Source organism: Petaurus breviceps, unplaced genomic scaffold, assembly GCF_028583685.1.
Source record: "Petaurus breviceps papuanus isolate PSGF00001 unplaced genomic scaffold, PetGlider_PUasm1.0 90762, whole genome shotgun sequence".
Classification (NCBI taxonomy): domain Eukaryota; kingdom Metazoa; phylum Chordata; class Mammalia; order Diprotodontia; family Petauridae; genus Petaurus; species Petaurus breviceps.
This window is the reverse complement of record NW_027187339.1, coordinates 1,226,041-1,244,265: the sequence shown is the minus strand read 5'-3', so window position 1 is coordinate 1,244,265 and position 18,225 is coordinate 1,226,041. Positions and strand designations below refer to the sequence as shown.

General features: G+C 35.6%; 1 protein-coding gene and 1 pseudogene across 3 annotated transcripts in view; both read right to left on the bottom strand.

Annotated features, from left to right (window-relative positions):
- ADK (adenosine kinase) overlaps positions 1–18,225 on the bottom strand; it is a 647,588-nt gene that overhangs the window by 432,028 nt on the left and 197,335 nt on the right. The gene's annotated exons all lie outside the window — the stretch shown is intronic.
- LOC138146471 (large ribosomal subunit protein eL33 pseudogene) lies at positions 10,046–11,555 on the bottom strand (annotated as a pseudogene).

Below are 18,225 nucleotides of genomic sequence, written 5' to 3'. Positions count from 1 at the left end.
CACACACACACACACACACACACACACACACACACACACACACACACACAGATCAATTAGAAAATCCTCTGTCTAGTTTTCTATTGTTGTTGAGCCATTCCAGTCATGTCCAGCTCTTCCTGAACCCATCTGGAGGTTCTGGCCTTTGTTTTTTGTTTTTTGTATCCTCAGTGACAAGCATAGAAAAGGCACTTAATAAATGAGAGTTGACTGAATAGACTCCATTTTAACAGCAATTTTATATACAACTTCAATTTTTCCCACTAGAGTCTACATAATTTTCAATTTGATATATCTCATCTTAGAACTCCAAGGTCCTGAAAGTCTGTCGCCCGTGGTGTTTTACATCTAATGTCTGTCCTTATGGCAACATGCACTAAAACTTATATTAAAAAAATCTGAGTATTTCATAGGTATTTATCTTTATTTTCTAATACTACAAGGAAAAACTCCCAAGAAAAAAACCATAAATTTTCTGAAGTCTAAAACATCTGAGAAATAGCTCAGGTCTTTCAAAGGTACATACTAAAGAAAGGCCTGCCAGGCAGAGTTTATATCTGTACAAAATGCTGAAGTGTTTTAATTCTATCTGACAACAGTAATTGTTAAAAAAAAATTAATGCATCTTTTTTTTAACTTTACATTGGTAAAATACTTTCAGGCTGGCCCATACAACTGGCCATTTATATAGCTTAAAGCATGCCAAAGCATTTGGCTCTACATACAAAGAATATTTTTCTCTACATTTTTCCTAACCCCCACTCCCATCCCCTAAATCCTCTGGTTTAGACCGCAGGTTGTGCATGCCTGCTTTAAGGTTTACCAAGCATTTTCCCACATTGGCCCTGTAAGCTAAATAGTGTCCTTTAACGATCCTGTTGAGGAAAAGTTTACCAAGGTTTTGAAGCAACTTGCTCATCCCCATCTAGCCAGTAAAATTTTGAGGTAATATTCAAACCTGACTCTCCTGACTGAATTAAGCATTCTTCCCATTAGGCACCATGACCCCTTCAAAATTCTAGAGAAACTAGATTAAAAACAAACGCACAAACAGAAAATTTTGGTGAAATACAACTCTATATAATAAGCACAAACCAACATTTTTCACTGATCACTATGGCAAACAAGTGTAAATTGTCAATGATTTTATACTAAATGGTCATTGTTAGGTTGGAGTTGAGATGAGCATCAAGCTATTTTAGATATCATAAAGGGAAAATTTATTTTAATTAAAACAATTTGCCAAAATTGTGAAATACTGAAAATATCAGAATCTACCAAATCTTTCTTCCCAGAATTTCAAATGAGAAAACCTATCAAAACCAACTTTTTACAAGTATATACCTTGCAAAAAAAAAAAAAGAATAAAACAGAAAACTTAGAATTGTCTGGAACATAATAATCATTTGTGATTTAAACTGAACTTCAAAAGCAAAACATATTATACAAATCACCAATGTTTGAAATTAATACTGACCAATATAAAAGCAGAACAAATAAAAGGCAAAACCCTCTAATTCCAAATGTATTCTGAATAGTCTTTAAAAGCACAGGTGATTGTTCATAATTCAAAATTTTTACACCTTCTTTTTAGCCCTACGTATCCCACATTGATTCTAAACTACTGTTGGTGCATTTTCCCCATTCTTTCAGAGTTTTAATTTACATTAAATGTAGCTTACTTTCTGTCCACATGATATCATTTGCAGTTTTTTTTAATGCCAATGTTAGAAATTTTTAGTAGTGAAATCAAAGCCCACAGATGCCTCATTGCTTTTGAACTTATTAAATGTTCATCTACATAGAGGAGGAAGGAAGGAAGGAAAAAATAAAAACAATAAGCTACTCTGATATAGGGCTAACTTCTGTTTTTTCTCTTACATTTTATTCTTGACTATTGTCTTTTACACTACAATTTGGTGTAATCATTGTTCCTCAATGTAATATAAACTAAAAAGTAGACTCCCACTGATCAAAGAATATTTTTTAAAAAATGAGAAATATAGGTATTAAAGATTCTAAGGCACACACCTGCCCATTTACTAATAGGCCTATGTGACTTGAGAGCCAAAATTAAGAATTCTGAAACAAAATTGAGAATCCATACCCTCTACCTCTAGTCTTTCCATGAACCTCTTCTAGGTACATAAGTGGGTAACATTTTGTTATAACTGACGGCACAAGACAAGTAAAAGGCTCATAAAAGGTACTTGCTGAATGAAGTATTCATCTAGGTCATGACTGTACACAAGTCTTTTCACTAGGCAAAGCCGACTGTATGTACCGTGTTTCCCCGATAATAAGACACTGTCTTATTAAATTTTTTTTTGGACAGAAAAACACCAGAGGGCTTATTTTCAGGGGAGGGCTTATTTTAATGAACATTGACAGCAATTTTAATAAACAGGTAAATGTGAACAAAAAAATGTACCTTTATTCAATAAGCAAATCACTGGGGAAGAACAGGATGACGCGCTCACTGCTGCAGCTCTGATTGGATGCAGCTTGAGTGCGGCGTGCGTTTCGGGGGGGAGGGAGGACGGTGCATACAGAGGGTACCGTAATGTAGCGTGTAGCGCAGGGGATCACCTTCACTACAGTAGCAATCTCAATAGGGCTTATTTTCAAGGAATCTTACACAGTAAGGGGAGGGCTTATTTTCGGGATAGGTCTTATTATGGGGGAAACACGGTAGTCAATGGTGACTTGGCCTCTGTACTTCAAAAAGGCTTTTTCGATTTATTTAGCACACTAAGAGGGTAAAATATTTCCACCCTACATTCCCAACTAACTCTTGAGTGAGAAGTGAGACAAATAGGATTTCCATTTTACATGAGATCTCACAATCTGCTATAACTAGATTATAGGCCTTCTGAAGCCTTACTCAATCTACGTTGCTTAACAATATGCTCACTCAAAACCAAGTCAGACAACAAACACTTTTCAAAGTGCTCATTATGTACTGGCAACCAAACAAAGGATTAAGGACACAAAGGAAGGCAAAATATCAGGCCCAGTCCAAAGGAACATACCTCATAGGGAGAAGACAACATCCAGTTAATTGGATATATACAAGATTTATACAGTCAACTAAGTTAACCAGAATGCAAAAGTCATTAGCATTTGAGGGAACTAGAAAAGGCCTCCTGTAGAAAGCAGAATACAAACTAAGTGTTAAACCCAGGGAAACAAAGTAGCAGAGATAAGGGGGCAAAACATGGCAGGCATGGATGCCAACCAGACTGGAGATTGTCTGCTTTGTCTTCATCATAGCTAATATATATTTACTATATGGTGTGTACCAGGCATTGTGCTAAGCACTTTACAAATATTTTCACAACTGATCCTCACAACAACCTTTGGGGGGAGATGCTATTATTATTCTCATTTTTCAGATAAGGAAACTGAGGCAAAAAGATCAAGTGACTTGCACAGAGTCATATAGCTGGTATCTGAAGTTAGAGTTGAACTAAGACCTTTTTGACTCGTGCTCTATCGACAAGAGTCACCTAGCTGCCCCAAATAAACCAAGTTAAGAGGACTGTGTATAGAGTACCAGGGAATAAGATGAAAGAAGTGTGAAAAGTAGGAATATGCCATGTTAAGAAGATCTTTAAATATCTAACATTTTGGATTTGATCCTAGATGCAACAGAACTCATTAAACTGGAAAAGGGGCCTGGTTAGAGTTAGGTTTTCAGAAAATTACTATGTGAGCTGAATAGAGTGCAAATTGCATTGGGGAGAGCTTTGAGAGAAGGAGACCAAACAGAAGACTACTGCAAATATTCCAGGCAAGAAGCAATGACTGTCTGAATTCAAGTGGTCATATTATGGGAGAACGGGACTTATATGAGAGGTGTTGTGCTGTTGAGTTGTTTCCAACTCTCTGTGACCCCATCTGGTGTTTTCTGGGCAAAGATACTGGTGTGGTTTGCCATTTCCTTCTCTAGCTCATTTTGGAGATGACAAAACTGAGACAAACATGGTTAAGTGGTCACACAGCTAGTAAGTATCTGAGGCTGCATTTGAACTCAGGTTCTCCTAACCCCAGACCTGGCACTCTCTCCACTGTACCACATAACTGAGATGTTGTATATGAAATTTAAAATGAAATAAGAAGATATTCAAAAAAGTAATCTCTTCAGAAGAATCACTTTGAAAAATATCAGGTTGATTATCAGAACAATCTTCCTGTCTATTGATAGGCTAGAATAAAAATTCTGTAGCCATACTAATAAAACTCATGATGAAATTTGAACTCTTGTCTGAATGCTGCCAATAATGTAATTTTAGAGAACTTTTAATATTAAGGGCCTTATTATTTTCACATATTTGTAATTGATACAATAGGTCTCCATTATGCTCTTGTAAAAATACTTTTTAAAAAATTCACTGTTTTCAGGAGAGGTTTTTTGACATTAGATAAAGATATACATGCACACACCCCCTCACTTTACTTGTTTATATTTTTACATGTGGGCATTAAAAAGTATTTTAAATAAAAGTTTTCTATTTGAAGTTTTGGTTATTTAACAGAACTCTCCCACAGTGTTTGGCTTATTATTATTTGCTACAGACGCTTTCTAAAAGCAAGAGGCAGTCCATTTTCTCCAGATGACTCATTAACACGCACACACAGCAGAATGAAGTGTTCCAACTTGAAATACCAATGGCTAAAAATAACTACTCCCACAATGTTAGAAAATTCAGTTCATTTCTTTATTCTATAACAGTAAATAAAGGGTCACCTTTACAAAACACATGTAACACATTAGATAAAAGCAAGAATAAAAATCCCCAACTAAGGAAGGAGAAAGAAATTAAATTACAAAAAGAAAATGAGCAAAAGCTAAATTTCTAAATTATAAGAACCCCAAGATCATTTTTTCTTCGTGATTCAGGAACAAACTGCCCATTTTAAAAAAGTTTTTACCTTGGCAAATAAACAAAATCACCACAAATATTATTTATGAAACAAATAAAGTGTAAGTACCATAACAACAATACTGAATGCCCTTAGGTGTAAAAATAACAAAATGTTACAAATAATAAAATGAAACTTGGCTCTAAATGCACGGTGTTGTGCACAACATGTGCATAAAAACTCATATGGGAAATGAAGGGTAATCCATTGTAAATAAAGTCAACAAGGAAAGGCAACAAAATTCTAATCAAATACAACAGTAACAAATTTTAATAATGTACTATCAAAGTTAAAGGATATATCCCTCCTGTCTATTGAAAAGATGAAATGATTTGTTGTCATCTAATGCATTTTGTAAGAAGGCTTGTGTGGATTCTTGTTTCAACATGAAATCTATCAACAAACTTACTCAAAAAAGTCAACAGTTAATCAGGTATAGAAAAATATTTCAGAATAAACAAGGACAAAAATGGTCTACAGGACCATTTGCTATAATGCCACTGAGGCCTGTAATCCAAATAGCTTTTTTTTCTGATAGCATCCTAACCAAACAAACCCAGAATTAAGTAGAACAACAATACTATGCTGGATATAAAAATACCATGAAATGCCCTTTGATGGTATTTTAAAGTAGTTAGGAAGATGAAAGGTATTAAAACAACTATTACAAATCAATACATATCATAATCTAATAAGAATGCAGGACAGATAAGAAAAACTAAGTGTCATAAGAGATCAGTAGAGAGGATTGCTTTAACAGAGGGAATCGGGGAAGGGTTCACAGAGAAGGCATCATTTAAGCTAATCCATAAAGATCTCAAAAAGAACAGGAACCCTCTGCTATCTGATCACTGATAAATATGTGCAAGTTCAAAGATTTCAGCTATAAAAATACACAGAAAATGGAAGTTAAAAAATAGACTACAACACTTTTATTTGTAATCTCATTATGAAAATCTACCCAAATTCTAAGAAGATTTGATTAGGATTTCAAATGATAAAGTAAAATATTTTTCAAAAAACCAAAAGCTATAAATTTAAAAGCTGTTCATATGGCATGCATAATTTTTTTGGTAGTAACAACTTTGGGGCAATTTCTCTGTGAAGGATCAATGGGAGAATGCAAAGAAGTATCACACAAGGTCAGCACTACTAGACAGAAGACTTGTAAAGTATATTAAAGAGATTTACTCAAGTGGTCATCTGATGGGAATGCAGTACTACCTGCTGCCAGCAATGGTTCACATTAATGCTTCACTAAATCTGTAATCTCCATCTAACATGCATTCTCTCTAACAATGAACAGATCAACTTGTCCACTTCTTCCCATTAAACTTCCCCAGAGGATCCACCCAATACAACGTAGGCCTTTTTCCAGATCTCATAACAATGCAGCACTAAGGCTACCTGTCTGTTTCCTCTCATTCTCCCTACACAACTGACACACCTCCTTTGGAAACTACAAGTTTAATTAAGTCACTTTATTAGAGATCATAAATACAAAAAGAGAAGAATTCTTAGAGTTATGAGTGGAGAGCCAGGTTCCCCAAGAATGGAAGAAACTCTTATGGCTTAGGGACTATTGAAACACAGAAACAGAGAAAAGGGAAACAGAAGATAGGAGGAGAATGGACAATATCATAGGTAGGAAAAGCTACACATTGCTGACCAATCTTCAAAACATAAAGACTGGGGAGAAGAACCCTAGGGAGAATTTGTTTCTAGTGTGCTAGGGGGATGACCATTCACCTTAAGCCCTTCTTCTCTAAAATGGGATTATTTTTGACAGATAAAACAAAACCCGTTTTAGACATTTTACACTTTCTATCAAGAGAAGCAACATATGAATATGTAACATATATAAAAGTTCGTATTATAAAATTTAGAGAAAAAAGAAAAAATTACTTTCAGATATATGATAGAGGAGTTTATGACTAAATAAGAAACAGAGAGCATTACAGAAGGTAAAATGAATAACTTTGATTGCACAAAATGAAACAAGTTTCCCATAAACAAATCCAATACAATTAAAATTAGAAACAAAACAAAACAATTAGCTGAAAGGAAAAAACTTTGCAGCAGGTTTCTCTGATAAAAGACTCAATTCCAAGATACATAAGGAATTGATTCAAATTATAAGAATAAGAGTCATTCCACAATCGATAAATGGTCTAAGGATTATAAATAGGCAATTATCAGGGAAAGAAATTCAATCTTTTAATAACCTTAAGAAAAACACTCCAAATAACTAATAATTAGAGAATGTAAATTAAAGTATGCCCAAAAGATTACCAAAAATGGCACATGGTGTCTTAACACTGGAGTTGCTCTGGAAGAGAGACTGAGGCTGATGATTTTGTACAACTCTGTCTCACTTAAATCCAATTTATGACAAGCTCAAGATATAGCCCCATGATACTGGTCCTCTTCAAAAATAAAGGTACAGGGGTGGCCAGATAGCACAGCAAGTAAGAGTACCGGCTCCAGTGTCGGGATGACATGAGGATCGAATCTGGGCTCAGACACATTACCCACCCAGAAACACTTGGCCGGCTGTGTAACCTTGAGCAAGTTACTTAACACCAATTGCTTAGGGGCAGCCAGGTAGCACAGCGAGTAAGAGCACTGGCTCCAGTGTCGGGATGATCTGGGGATGAAATCTGGGCTCAGATACTTAGCACCACACCCAGAAATAACTGGCCATGTAACCTTGAGCAAGTTACTTAACCCCGGTTGCTTTAAAAAAAATAAAAACAAGAAAAATAAAGGTACAACAACTAGAACAACAACAACAACTACAACTACTACTACTACTACTACTACTACTACTACTACTACTACTACTACTACTACTACTACTACTACTACTCTACAGATGTTTCACATCAGTTTGAAAGACAGTTTCTTTCCAGGATAAAATGGGTTGCTGAAAAGTCCTGTTCAAGGATTAAAGATTAAGAAAACTTGACAGGTTCCCAGCTTTTCCAGTCATGTTTTCATCATCAGGACTTCATTAACTTGCCTCCAAAAAATTCTTCAAATACATACAACATAGACATACTAAAATATAAATGCTAAAGTATATTCCAATAACAAATATATATATATATATATATATATATTTGCTTTGCAATCATTCTAAATAATCTAAAACTGTTCCCCTTCACTGGAGTAGAGAACTATTTCATTTCAGAAATGAAATTAATGAAGAGATAATTTATCTGAGTTCAAGAGTTCAGACTGGATTTAGAAAACCAATATTTTATCTCAAGCCAATAATGACAGAACAAAATTTTGGATTATTGTATGATATGTTGAATAAGAATATTTCTACATCTTATCTACTGATAAGCTTTTCAAAATCACAAGAAAATTCTCTGCTTTAACTTGCAATAATTATAATGGTTATAAAATGCATTTTTTATACACACTTAACACAAAAACTAGCCATGTGACCTTGGGCAAGTCACTTAACCCCAATTGCCCTACCTTCCCATCTCCAAAAGACAAAAAAATTTTTTTTAAACTACATATGTATTGACAACTTCACTTGACTTCAGGTTGAATACTACTATTTATCTTATAGCACCTCCCCCAACCACACCAAAGAAAATTTCCAAACATCATTTTGTTAATCTACATGATGTCTTTTTTTTTTTTGGTGGGGTTAGAGAATCCCTTTTGGTGGGAAGCCTCCTTTAAGAATTTGTTTTTTCTATTGCTTATAAAAAGGACCATAATACATTATAATTGGAAGAAGTCTTAGAATCATTTGGGAGATTCTGTTATATTCTTGAAAACACTGAGCAACCAGAGAGGGGATATGACTTATACAAGGTCATTCACAATAATAATGGCAAGGTCTAGATTAGAATCAAATTCATTTACTTTCCTATCTATTCAAGGGCTCTATGAGACTGTATATTAAATGATGTGGAAAAATGCAAAGCTAAAAGGAGTTATAATTGCACATGGCAAATAATTATGGAAAGTTTAATATTTTCTATCACTAAAATGATTGAAAGATGTCAATAATCTTTCTAAATAAGTAAGAGATGAGTTCTTAAGACAAGGAAGAATTGTTATAAATTTTTAGTGAAAAGTCAAATAGTCTCTTTATGTTTCTTCAGAGTTATTATTAGATATTAAAAAGCTATTGGCAATTTGCTTGTGACTTTCACCAGTTTTGCACCCCATTAGCTGAGCAAAATCAAGCAGAGGCAAAATTTAAAAAGAGACTTTCAAAGGTGTTAAAACAGAGCTGGCAATTCAATTTAACTACCAATTCCCTCTGAATCAGTCTTGAACCAAACCACCCTGCATAGTTAAGCAGTCATGTAGGTATGAGAAGAGATGTCCCTTTTCAAATAAGATATAAAATCAAGGTCAACTGTTTTCTAAGAAGATTGCAGAGACTAGAGAAGCTTTATATACAGGATGCTGGCGAAATTCCAGTTTAAGTAATTACAGTCAACTGACCTAATTTCTCCCTTGTAGTTTCAAGTCTGAAAGGCACTGTGTTTTTCTATACTCAAAGGCCATGAAAAACTACTATTTTAAATGGCTTATCAGGTTCCAGTCCAAAGGTATGAGAAGCAATCTTTCTAGTACATTTCCCAAACTCAAAAATGTATCTAGTATTTTGTCCATGTTGGCAAAGTAAGATGAACTCTTGAGACAGGAAGCACCACAAAAGTTCAAAATGATTATCAAAGAGTTTCCTCTTATGTAAAAATATCTCCAGATTTTTTGACCATCTGATTTCAGGCCACTTAACAGAAGTATATAGTGGATACATTTTATGACAGAAAGTTGAATGCTGTTGAGATGGATAAACACATTGGTTAAAGCACCTACAGAATGTTATCCACCCCGCACCCAATACTACAGTGTGGATAAAATGAATAATAACAAATGTTTCATGTAATATATTTCACTTCACATGAAATCCTTGTTCTGTAAATCACATATAAATCAAATTTCACAATTCAAGCATTTTTCCCCACTTATGAATACTACAATCCAGAGATTCTTCATTATTAACTGGTGTTTCTAATGACCCTGACTCCTAACCATAGTCTTACACTTTAGAGCAAGAAGGGAATTTAGAAATTACCCATTCTTTTTTTTTTTTACATTTCAATAAATGTGTAATTTTATTTAATCAGTTTTCATTCTAGATCCTTGAGGGATAGAGCATCACTCAGATCCTGTGTCCAATGGCCTTGGCAGGAAGATTGCTTCTGAACTTGGCTTGAACCATTCCACTATTACCATGGGCCCGAGTAACTTTCCCCCAGATAACTCTTGTTCTGTTTGGTTTCCCACCAGGAGTTTACTGTGTTGTTTTTGGCTTTGTATACATAAGCACATCTCTTTCCCAAATAGAATTCAGTTTCATCACGTGCACAGACGCCTTCAATTTTCAGAAGAGCCGTATGTTCCCTCTGGTTTCATAGGCCTCTCTTGTAGCCAGCAAAAATGGCCTTGGACCACAGTCTTCCAGACATTTTGCTGTTCTAGAAGCCCTGTTTCCAGTAGGCCTCCACAGCTCCAAGATGGAGGAAAAAGGAAGTCGAAATTACCTATTCTATACCCTTGCTTTCCTAGATGAGGTCACTAAATCCCAGAGAGACATGTGACTTACTAATAGTCACACAGATAACAAATACTGATTCTAATTCCAAAAATAATGCTCTGTCCACTACATCAACCACACACCACCCATGTCTCCAAAAAAACCCACCTCTATGCATATGACTCAAATCTCTCACCTAAACACCAATCCTTAATTTTCAACTGTTTGTTAGATATGTATCTCTACTTTGGTGTTTCACCGCCCTCTCAGACTCAACAGGTCTCAAGACAAATTCATCACATTTTTCCCTCAACTTCTTCCCAACTTCCCCATTTCTATTGACGGCATCATCATCCTCCCAATTAGCCAGAATTTAAATTAAAAAAAACAAAACAAAACATGTTGTTGCCTGTAACTACCAAATCCTTCCCTTTACAGCTCCATGTCAATTAACTGATATGTTTTGTGATTCTTCCTCAGCAATATCATTCATATCTGCCTCTCTTCTGCGCACTCATACTGCCACCATCATAATCCAGGACTCCATTACTCCTTGTCTAGATGCTACATTAGCCTCCTTAATTGGCATTACTATTTTTAATATACATTTCCCAAAGAATGTATCTATTTCACACCCTTGCTGAAAACCTTCAGTAGTTTGTCCCAATTGAAACAGGAAAATTATGATCTCCTTATGCAGGTATTCAAGACCCTCCAAAAATATGCCTTTTGTTTAACTTTTGCAGCTTCACCTCCTTCAACTTCCCTTACCCACATTTTAAAGTCTAACTAACTTGGATTGCTATTAGTTACTCCTTACTTCTAATATGCTGTCTCTTTCTTCCACAAAGCTCACTCCCCTTACAGGGACTAAATGCACTGAAAGGTAGATGAAAGACCTGACTTATAAAGAAACAAATATTTGATGCAGTTATCTCTCATCTGTGGAGAAAGAGAAAAAAAGTCTACAAGCAATAACAAGAATTCACATGTAAACAATATTCAAAGAGATTCCTCTCATTCTGATACATCCAGTGTACTATGTCCTAGGAATACTTACTGAAACATTTCATTCTAATACCTGGACCTCTGGACACCAAACCCTGGATTCAAAGGTTCTTTGCATAGGTGTGAAAAAACCATAGAAAAGGGAGGGTTATCACTGTACAGACTCATTTGAATCTATATAGCCTTAAAACTCATGTTGCTGGAATAGTACAATGGCTGCTCATCAACATTTCTTGAGAGCAATCACCTCTCAGTAAAGATGCAAGGAACAGGTCCCAGAAGTCTTCGACACTTTGTAGTTTTGAACTGGAAGTCTAGAGTCTACCTGCCCATTTTCTGTTATTCAATCTTCGACCTGTTCTGTCTCTATCATTTTACCCCCTACTCCTATATTTTAAGTAAATAATTAATAGGTACTGTCATGACAACAAACTCTCTACAATGTGGATTATCACTGGGGCTTACTTTAAAAAAAAAATCCAAAGCCTCTACCAAGCTCTACAAACTTGTTAATTGTATGTAGAAAATATCAAAGGAAGAATTAAACATTCAAAACTCTCTGATGATAAAATCAGTCTAGTGAATGTGTGTGTCAAGCTAGTGTGACAAAATAACTGTGTTGTTTGGAAAAACCATAAATACTTGAGTAAAATATATGATTGCTACTCATTATTTCAACAGTTGTTTCTATAACTATATTCAACTTTATAAAGCAACAAAACATAAAGAGGCTAAGCCTGAGAAAGAAATAAAACTAAGTTTCACTATATTTAAGAGCTTAAGCTTGGGGAAATTATTACATTTTTATGGCTATTCATAATAGCATAATACATTTTAACTGGTCCAAGTAGAGTGTCTTTATTTCCTAAGTATATTGGAATTACTATTCAATTTTACTCCATGTGCCTGAACCTTCCCTTCTCGTAGTTTGCAGAAACAAAGCAGTTTTGAATCACAAACAATGCCCTGCAGTCAAATACACTCATGAGGTATTAATTTACAACTTCATCTGTGATCAGTTAAACTGCATGTGAAATCTTAAACATCTTTAAAAAGCTTACCACAAATAGTTCAATAAGAGATTTTTTTGGTAACATTACTTTAACAGAAAACATATAAGATTAACCTTTATTGTAAAATGGAACCAACTGCAAGTTGTTTTTAAGACTATTCTGCAAGCAAAATAATCTTTCAAATTAGACCATCTACTTTAAAATCTAAAAATTAATTGGAAATGTTAAACTTAAAATCAAAAAGTATACCTTCCTACAGTCCTGGAATTACTAACAACAAAGACAATATGTAGGTCATAGAAAAAAATGAAAGAAATGTGCACATTTCTATAAATACACTGCATCCGCATTATGTACCCATCCCTCCAAAAAAATGTAAGTTATGTGAAAGCAAGAACTATTTTCGTTTCTCATCTTTATATACTCTAATGCCCAGTAGAATCCCATATATAATAGTTACTTAATAAATGATTCTTAAGTAGAAATAAATGAATACTAAGAAAACAAAGGATTAAAACTTCCAAATTATCATAAAGAAAAAGAGTGCAAAGGAAAGGGATATTCATTAATCTCCAATACAAGTTAATAGATAATCACACAAAATTCCAACAATAATAGGCAATACTTTTATAGTTTTCTTTTGAAAAAAAATGTAAGGTGCCATGATGTATATCATCAAAAGTTGGATACTGCATTGTCAACAGTCTAGAATGGATCCTGGTTCACATGGGTGGGTTGGACCCAGAGGACACAGGTTCAGCTAACTGGATTCTGGGCTGCCCAAAACAAGGAGTTCCATCAAAGTCACAGGAGAAGTGGGGCTCCAATACCGTTTAACTTTCTGACTAACTGGTTGTTGTTCCTTAAGTCTGTATGTTTATTCCTAGTTACAGAGCCCCATGTGCAAAACTAATATTTATAAATATAACTAGCCACTGTTCTTTAAAGTGGATAAAAATTTATATCTGATTTTTCCCTGTAAGACAGCTCCCTTACTCAATTATTTTTAAGTCTTTTCTTTAACAGCTGAAATTAACCAACATAAGTTCTCAGTGCAAAATGCATATTTTGATGTGTTTTTCACATTTCCATCAACTCTATGCAAACAGAAACTATATGATTCACTTTGAGAGTTGTTTTATAAAACACAGGAAAGGAATCTGATTACAAGTTAAAATGCACGTGTCGTGGCTAAAATGTAACCATATATTGAATGAAGACATGGGAGATGGGGTTTTGGAGGTAGCTGGTAAGGACCAACGGTTTCCAAGTTGATTAGTGCACTGTTTAATGGAAACTCTCCCCTATTCTTCACTTTCCTGTTAGTGTTTGGTGCATCACTATTTTCCCAATCATCCTGGATTAAAAACTGGTGTCTCCCTATATTCTTCCTTTCTTCTCACCACCCCCCAAACCCAGTGAGTTGCCAAATCTTTCCCATTCTACCGTAGTAACATCTTTCAAATACACAAACTTCTCTCCCGTCACTGTCACCATGATGGTGACAAGCCCTCATCAATTCACACCTGGACTACCGAAATAAACTAATAGTGGTTTTCCCCTGCTTAAAATCTGTCCCCACTACAATTCATTCTCCTCTCAGTTGTCAAAGTGATCTTCCTTGCTTCCACAAACAAAATACTCCATCTCTTGGCTCCGGGTACTCTCCCTGACTATCACTCACTTCTAAAATGCTCCCCATATCCTCAACTCTACATACATTCCCTGGCTTTCTTCTACAGGAAGGATATCCCATCTCCTCTGAATTTTAGTATCTTCTCTCTTTTAATTATTTCCCATCTGTCCCACATATAGCTTATTGGTACATATTTGTTTGCTTGTCTCCTCTATCCAGATTGTGAGTTCCTTGAGGGCAAGGATTATCTTTTGCTTCTTTTTTTTTGCTTGGCAAATAATGCCTGGCACATAATATACACTTAAATAATAAATGACTGGCTGACAGAATTCCTAAAACATAGGTTTGACCATATCACTCTCCTATTTAATAAACACCATATTTTTAGTAACAGGGGCTTTCCTATTCTCTCCAAAATCTAATATAAAATGTGGCTGGGCTTTTAAAACCCCTTATAAGCAAAATCCTTCTTACATTTGCAATCTTCTCACACCACTCTCCCCTCCATAAACTCTAACATCCAGTGGTGATGGCCTCCGTGCTGTCCTTGAACATGACTCTGCTTTCCTCCTCCATGAATTTTCACTGGCTATCTGTCTTGGGCGTCTCCCTTTCTATGGTTGCAATTCTCTCCCTTCTCATCAGTGTTTCCAGGCTTCCCTGACTTACTCCAAGTCTCAACCAAAACCCCATCTTCTGTCATTCTTTTCTGCTGCTCCTTAGTGCTAGTGTCTTCTGTCTCAGTATGTTGTCTTTGCCACTGGACTAAGAGCTCCCTGAGAGCAGGAACTGGTGTGTGTCTTTCTATCTGTAGCTCTTAACACACCACTTAGAACACAGTGGTAGCTTATTAAATGCTTGCTGACTTGACAAAATACATTCCTGGATTTGCCATTGTGATTTCCACAGGAAACTTCTCTCTACAAGGAAAAATTAGGAACATGTCTCCTGAATATTTAAAAAACCCTCACTGGACCCTAAAAGTCCTGGCATCTATCCTTCTACATACACCTCTCCCCACTTTCTCAGTTAAAGGTCCTTGAAAGGGGTGGCAAGGTAGACCAGAGAATAGAGCAATGGCCCTGGAGTTGGGAGAACCTAAGTTCAAATCTCATCTCAGACACTTAACACTTACTAGCTGAGTAACATTGGGCAAGTCACTTAACCCCAACTGACCTGCCTTCCCCCCTCCAAAAAAAAAAAAAAGTCCTTGAGAAAACCATCTATACGGGCAACTCTCTGAACCTGCCTTCCAACCCCATCATTCAACTGAAACTACTCTCTCTAATGATCTGTTAATTCTAAGGAATGGTGATCAAGTTATTGCCTTTACTTTTATCCATTTCCCCTTTTCCCCCACATCTCACAGCTTAGTCAAAATGGAAAGGATCTGTGTGTGCTAGCAAAGTGTGCTCCTCATTCTCTTTCTTAATTTCATATTTACTTTGATCTTTTCACTAACCAATGATGTGACTGCACACAAAGAGTTAACTCTGAAGTGACTGATGTGTTTCTAACAAGTCATTTCCTGTCTGTTAAGATACAGTCATTTAATCTCATTTTTTATTGTATTGTTTAGTGCTTGCCAAAACCAATGCTTTCTGACTCTCTTCAAAAAGCATTCATGATATACAGTCATGAGGTTTCTAAGCAGTTTGTAAATCTTTGAACTCTTTCATCTACAGATCAAGAACTCTCTTTGCCAAAAGAGTTTTCACTATCCTTTCCTTCTCCACTTTTACATTGATGCCCCCAAATCCTGAAGTCCTCAAAGGACGGAGAGTGCCCTAAGTCTCTTCTCTTCTTCTTACCATACAGAACTGTGGGAAAAGGAGTTTGTAAACTTTGAAGTAACACCAAAGTCTTACCCCAAAGTATAACAGAGGCAGAGTTTGAACACTATCGTCTCTTTCCTGGGAATTCACCATCTCCATCCCTTACTAAACTGTACTTGGAAACGGATAGAGGAACAAACAAGTGAACTCCTTTGTTACTTTGTCATGAAACACCCACCAAAAGACCATCGTCTTCTGAAGATGGATCATACTTGGAGAAAATGATCCTAAGAGAAGCGCTTCCTCTTGGTCCAGGTTGGCACAGAAGGCATTTCTAACTTGCTAGAATTGGTTAGAATTTTCCCCCCTCTGAAATAGAACAAGGTCATATTTAAATTATGTAAAAGGAATGGGCCTTTGATGAAGATTCAGGATCTGCTTAAGAGTGCCCAGCAACTCAATTAAAAGAGCTTGTTAACCTTATTCAGTTTGTAGAAGTCTTTAAAATTTTAAGTTAAAAAAAAAACATATCTAGGTGAGATAGTGGCTAAGTACTTGACACAGTCAGGAAGCTAGGAGTTCAAATCTGGCCTCAGATACTTTGTAACTATGTGAGTCTGGGTAAGTCATTTAATTTCTCTCAGACCAGGTTTCCTCATCTGTTAAATGGGGATAATTAGCAAGTACATCAAAAAGCTATTGTGGGGTTCAAAGGAGAGAACATAAATAAGCACTCTGCAAATCTTAAAGTGCTATATAAATTCTAGCTGTTATTTTTCTTTCTTTTTTTGTTAACTCATACATAGTACAAATTATTAAGATATTGCTCCAACAAAATTTTTACTGAGGAAAAAAATACCTTGAGCTTCACTATTACTGGAAATAAAGCAACCAAAGCTTGAAAGCAATGGGCAGTTACTGATGTATTGCTATTGCGCCTGACAATTTTCATAAAAAATTGCTACCACTTCAAGATTCTTGATAAAGACAAGAAAGGCCACCCACAAGTAGGGGTTATTGAAGATAAGAAAGCCTCACTAAATGAGATCACATATAAACTGAACATCTCTTAGTGCCCTGGCTGGACAGAATATTGCATCTAATCCAATACAACATTTTTTTAAAAGATTAAAAATCAAGAACCCCAGGGAAACCCCAGAAGATTTGTGGTGTCACACCACACAGCAATGAAACAGAGTGAAGAATGTGTGGTAGAAGCTGCTTTCCTGCCTCCCTGAAGTCACTCTGGTCTTAATTCTCACTCTGAAGAATAGTCTCCACACCAGCTAATGTTAATTTATTAATCTATTTTAGAAGGCTGATACAAGATCTGGCAAGGTATAGGAATCTTGAGAAGCTCATTAGCTGGGAAGTTTGTGAAATATTCACTCAGTCCTTTATTAGTAAAAGTTTCTGCAATGGTGAAAGCAACATGTTAAGTATTAAATTATTTCAATAAATGTACCACTTACAAAAGCCACCAAAAAATTTTAGAAGGGAATTTTCTTCAAGAAAAACCTTCACAAAATAAAACCAAGACCAAGATTTTAAAGGTGTCCCAAGGCATTTTCAATTCAATTCAGCAAATATTTGTCTTTAGATAAATGCAGAACTTCTTTATTTCAAGGAACTGAAATGAAAGTAGCCCAGCTATGTAAAAACAATAGAAACTTTAAAAGCAAAAATTTCAAACCAGTGAGGCAGATTATTCCAATGTCCACAGAGAGAACAAAAAGTTTAGCTCTTACTAGATAATAAGTCAGAATAGCAACTGAATGTATCCTAAGGGAACTAATATTTATGAAGTGACTCCCCATGCTTAAGGTGCCCAAAAGCAGCACATAAGCAATTACAGCATGATTGGAACAAACAACATTAAAAGCCCCATAAAAAGAAATTCAACATAAAAACAAATGCTAACACATACTATGGCAGATGGAGATAACCTAACTGAGCAGTGTATGTATGCTCATGTGTGTATATGTGTGCGTGCATGTGTATGTGAGATGAGTGATGTGACTGATTTTGCCTGCCCACAATAAGACAACTATTTTTTTGTGTATGTTGCAAGGGCATGTTGCAGAATACCCTTTGAGCTCATTCACAAAGCTCAGTAGGAGTGGCACATAATATTGCCACTCAAGCAAAGAAAAAAAAAGAGCCCAAGCAAAAATGGGCCCTGTGTTATGATGTGGAAGAAAACAGAAACAGACTTTTAGACCAGCAGGAGCAAGCTCCAAGCTGTGGTCCCTCTACAGAAGATTTCCAGCCTAACATATAACAGATGAT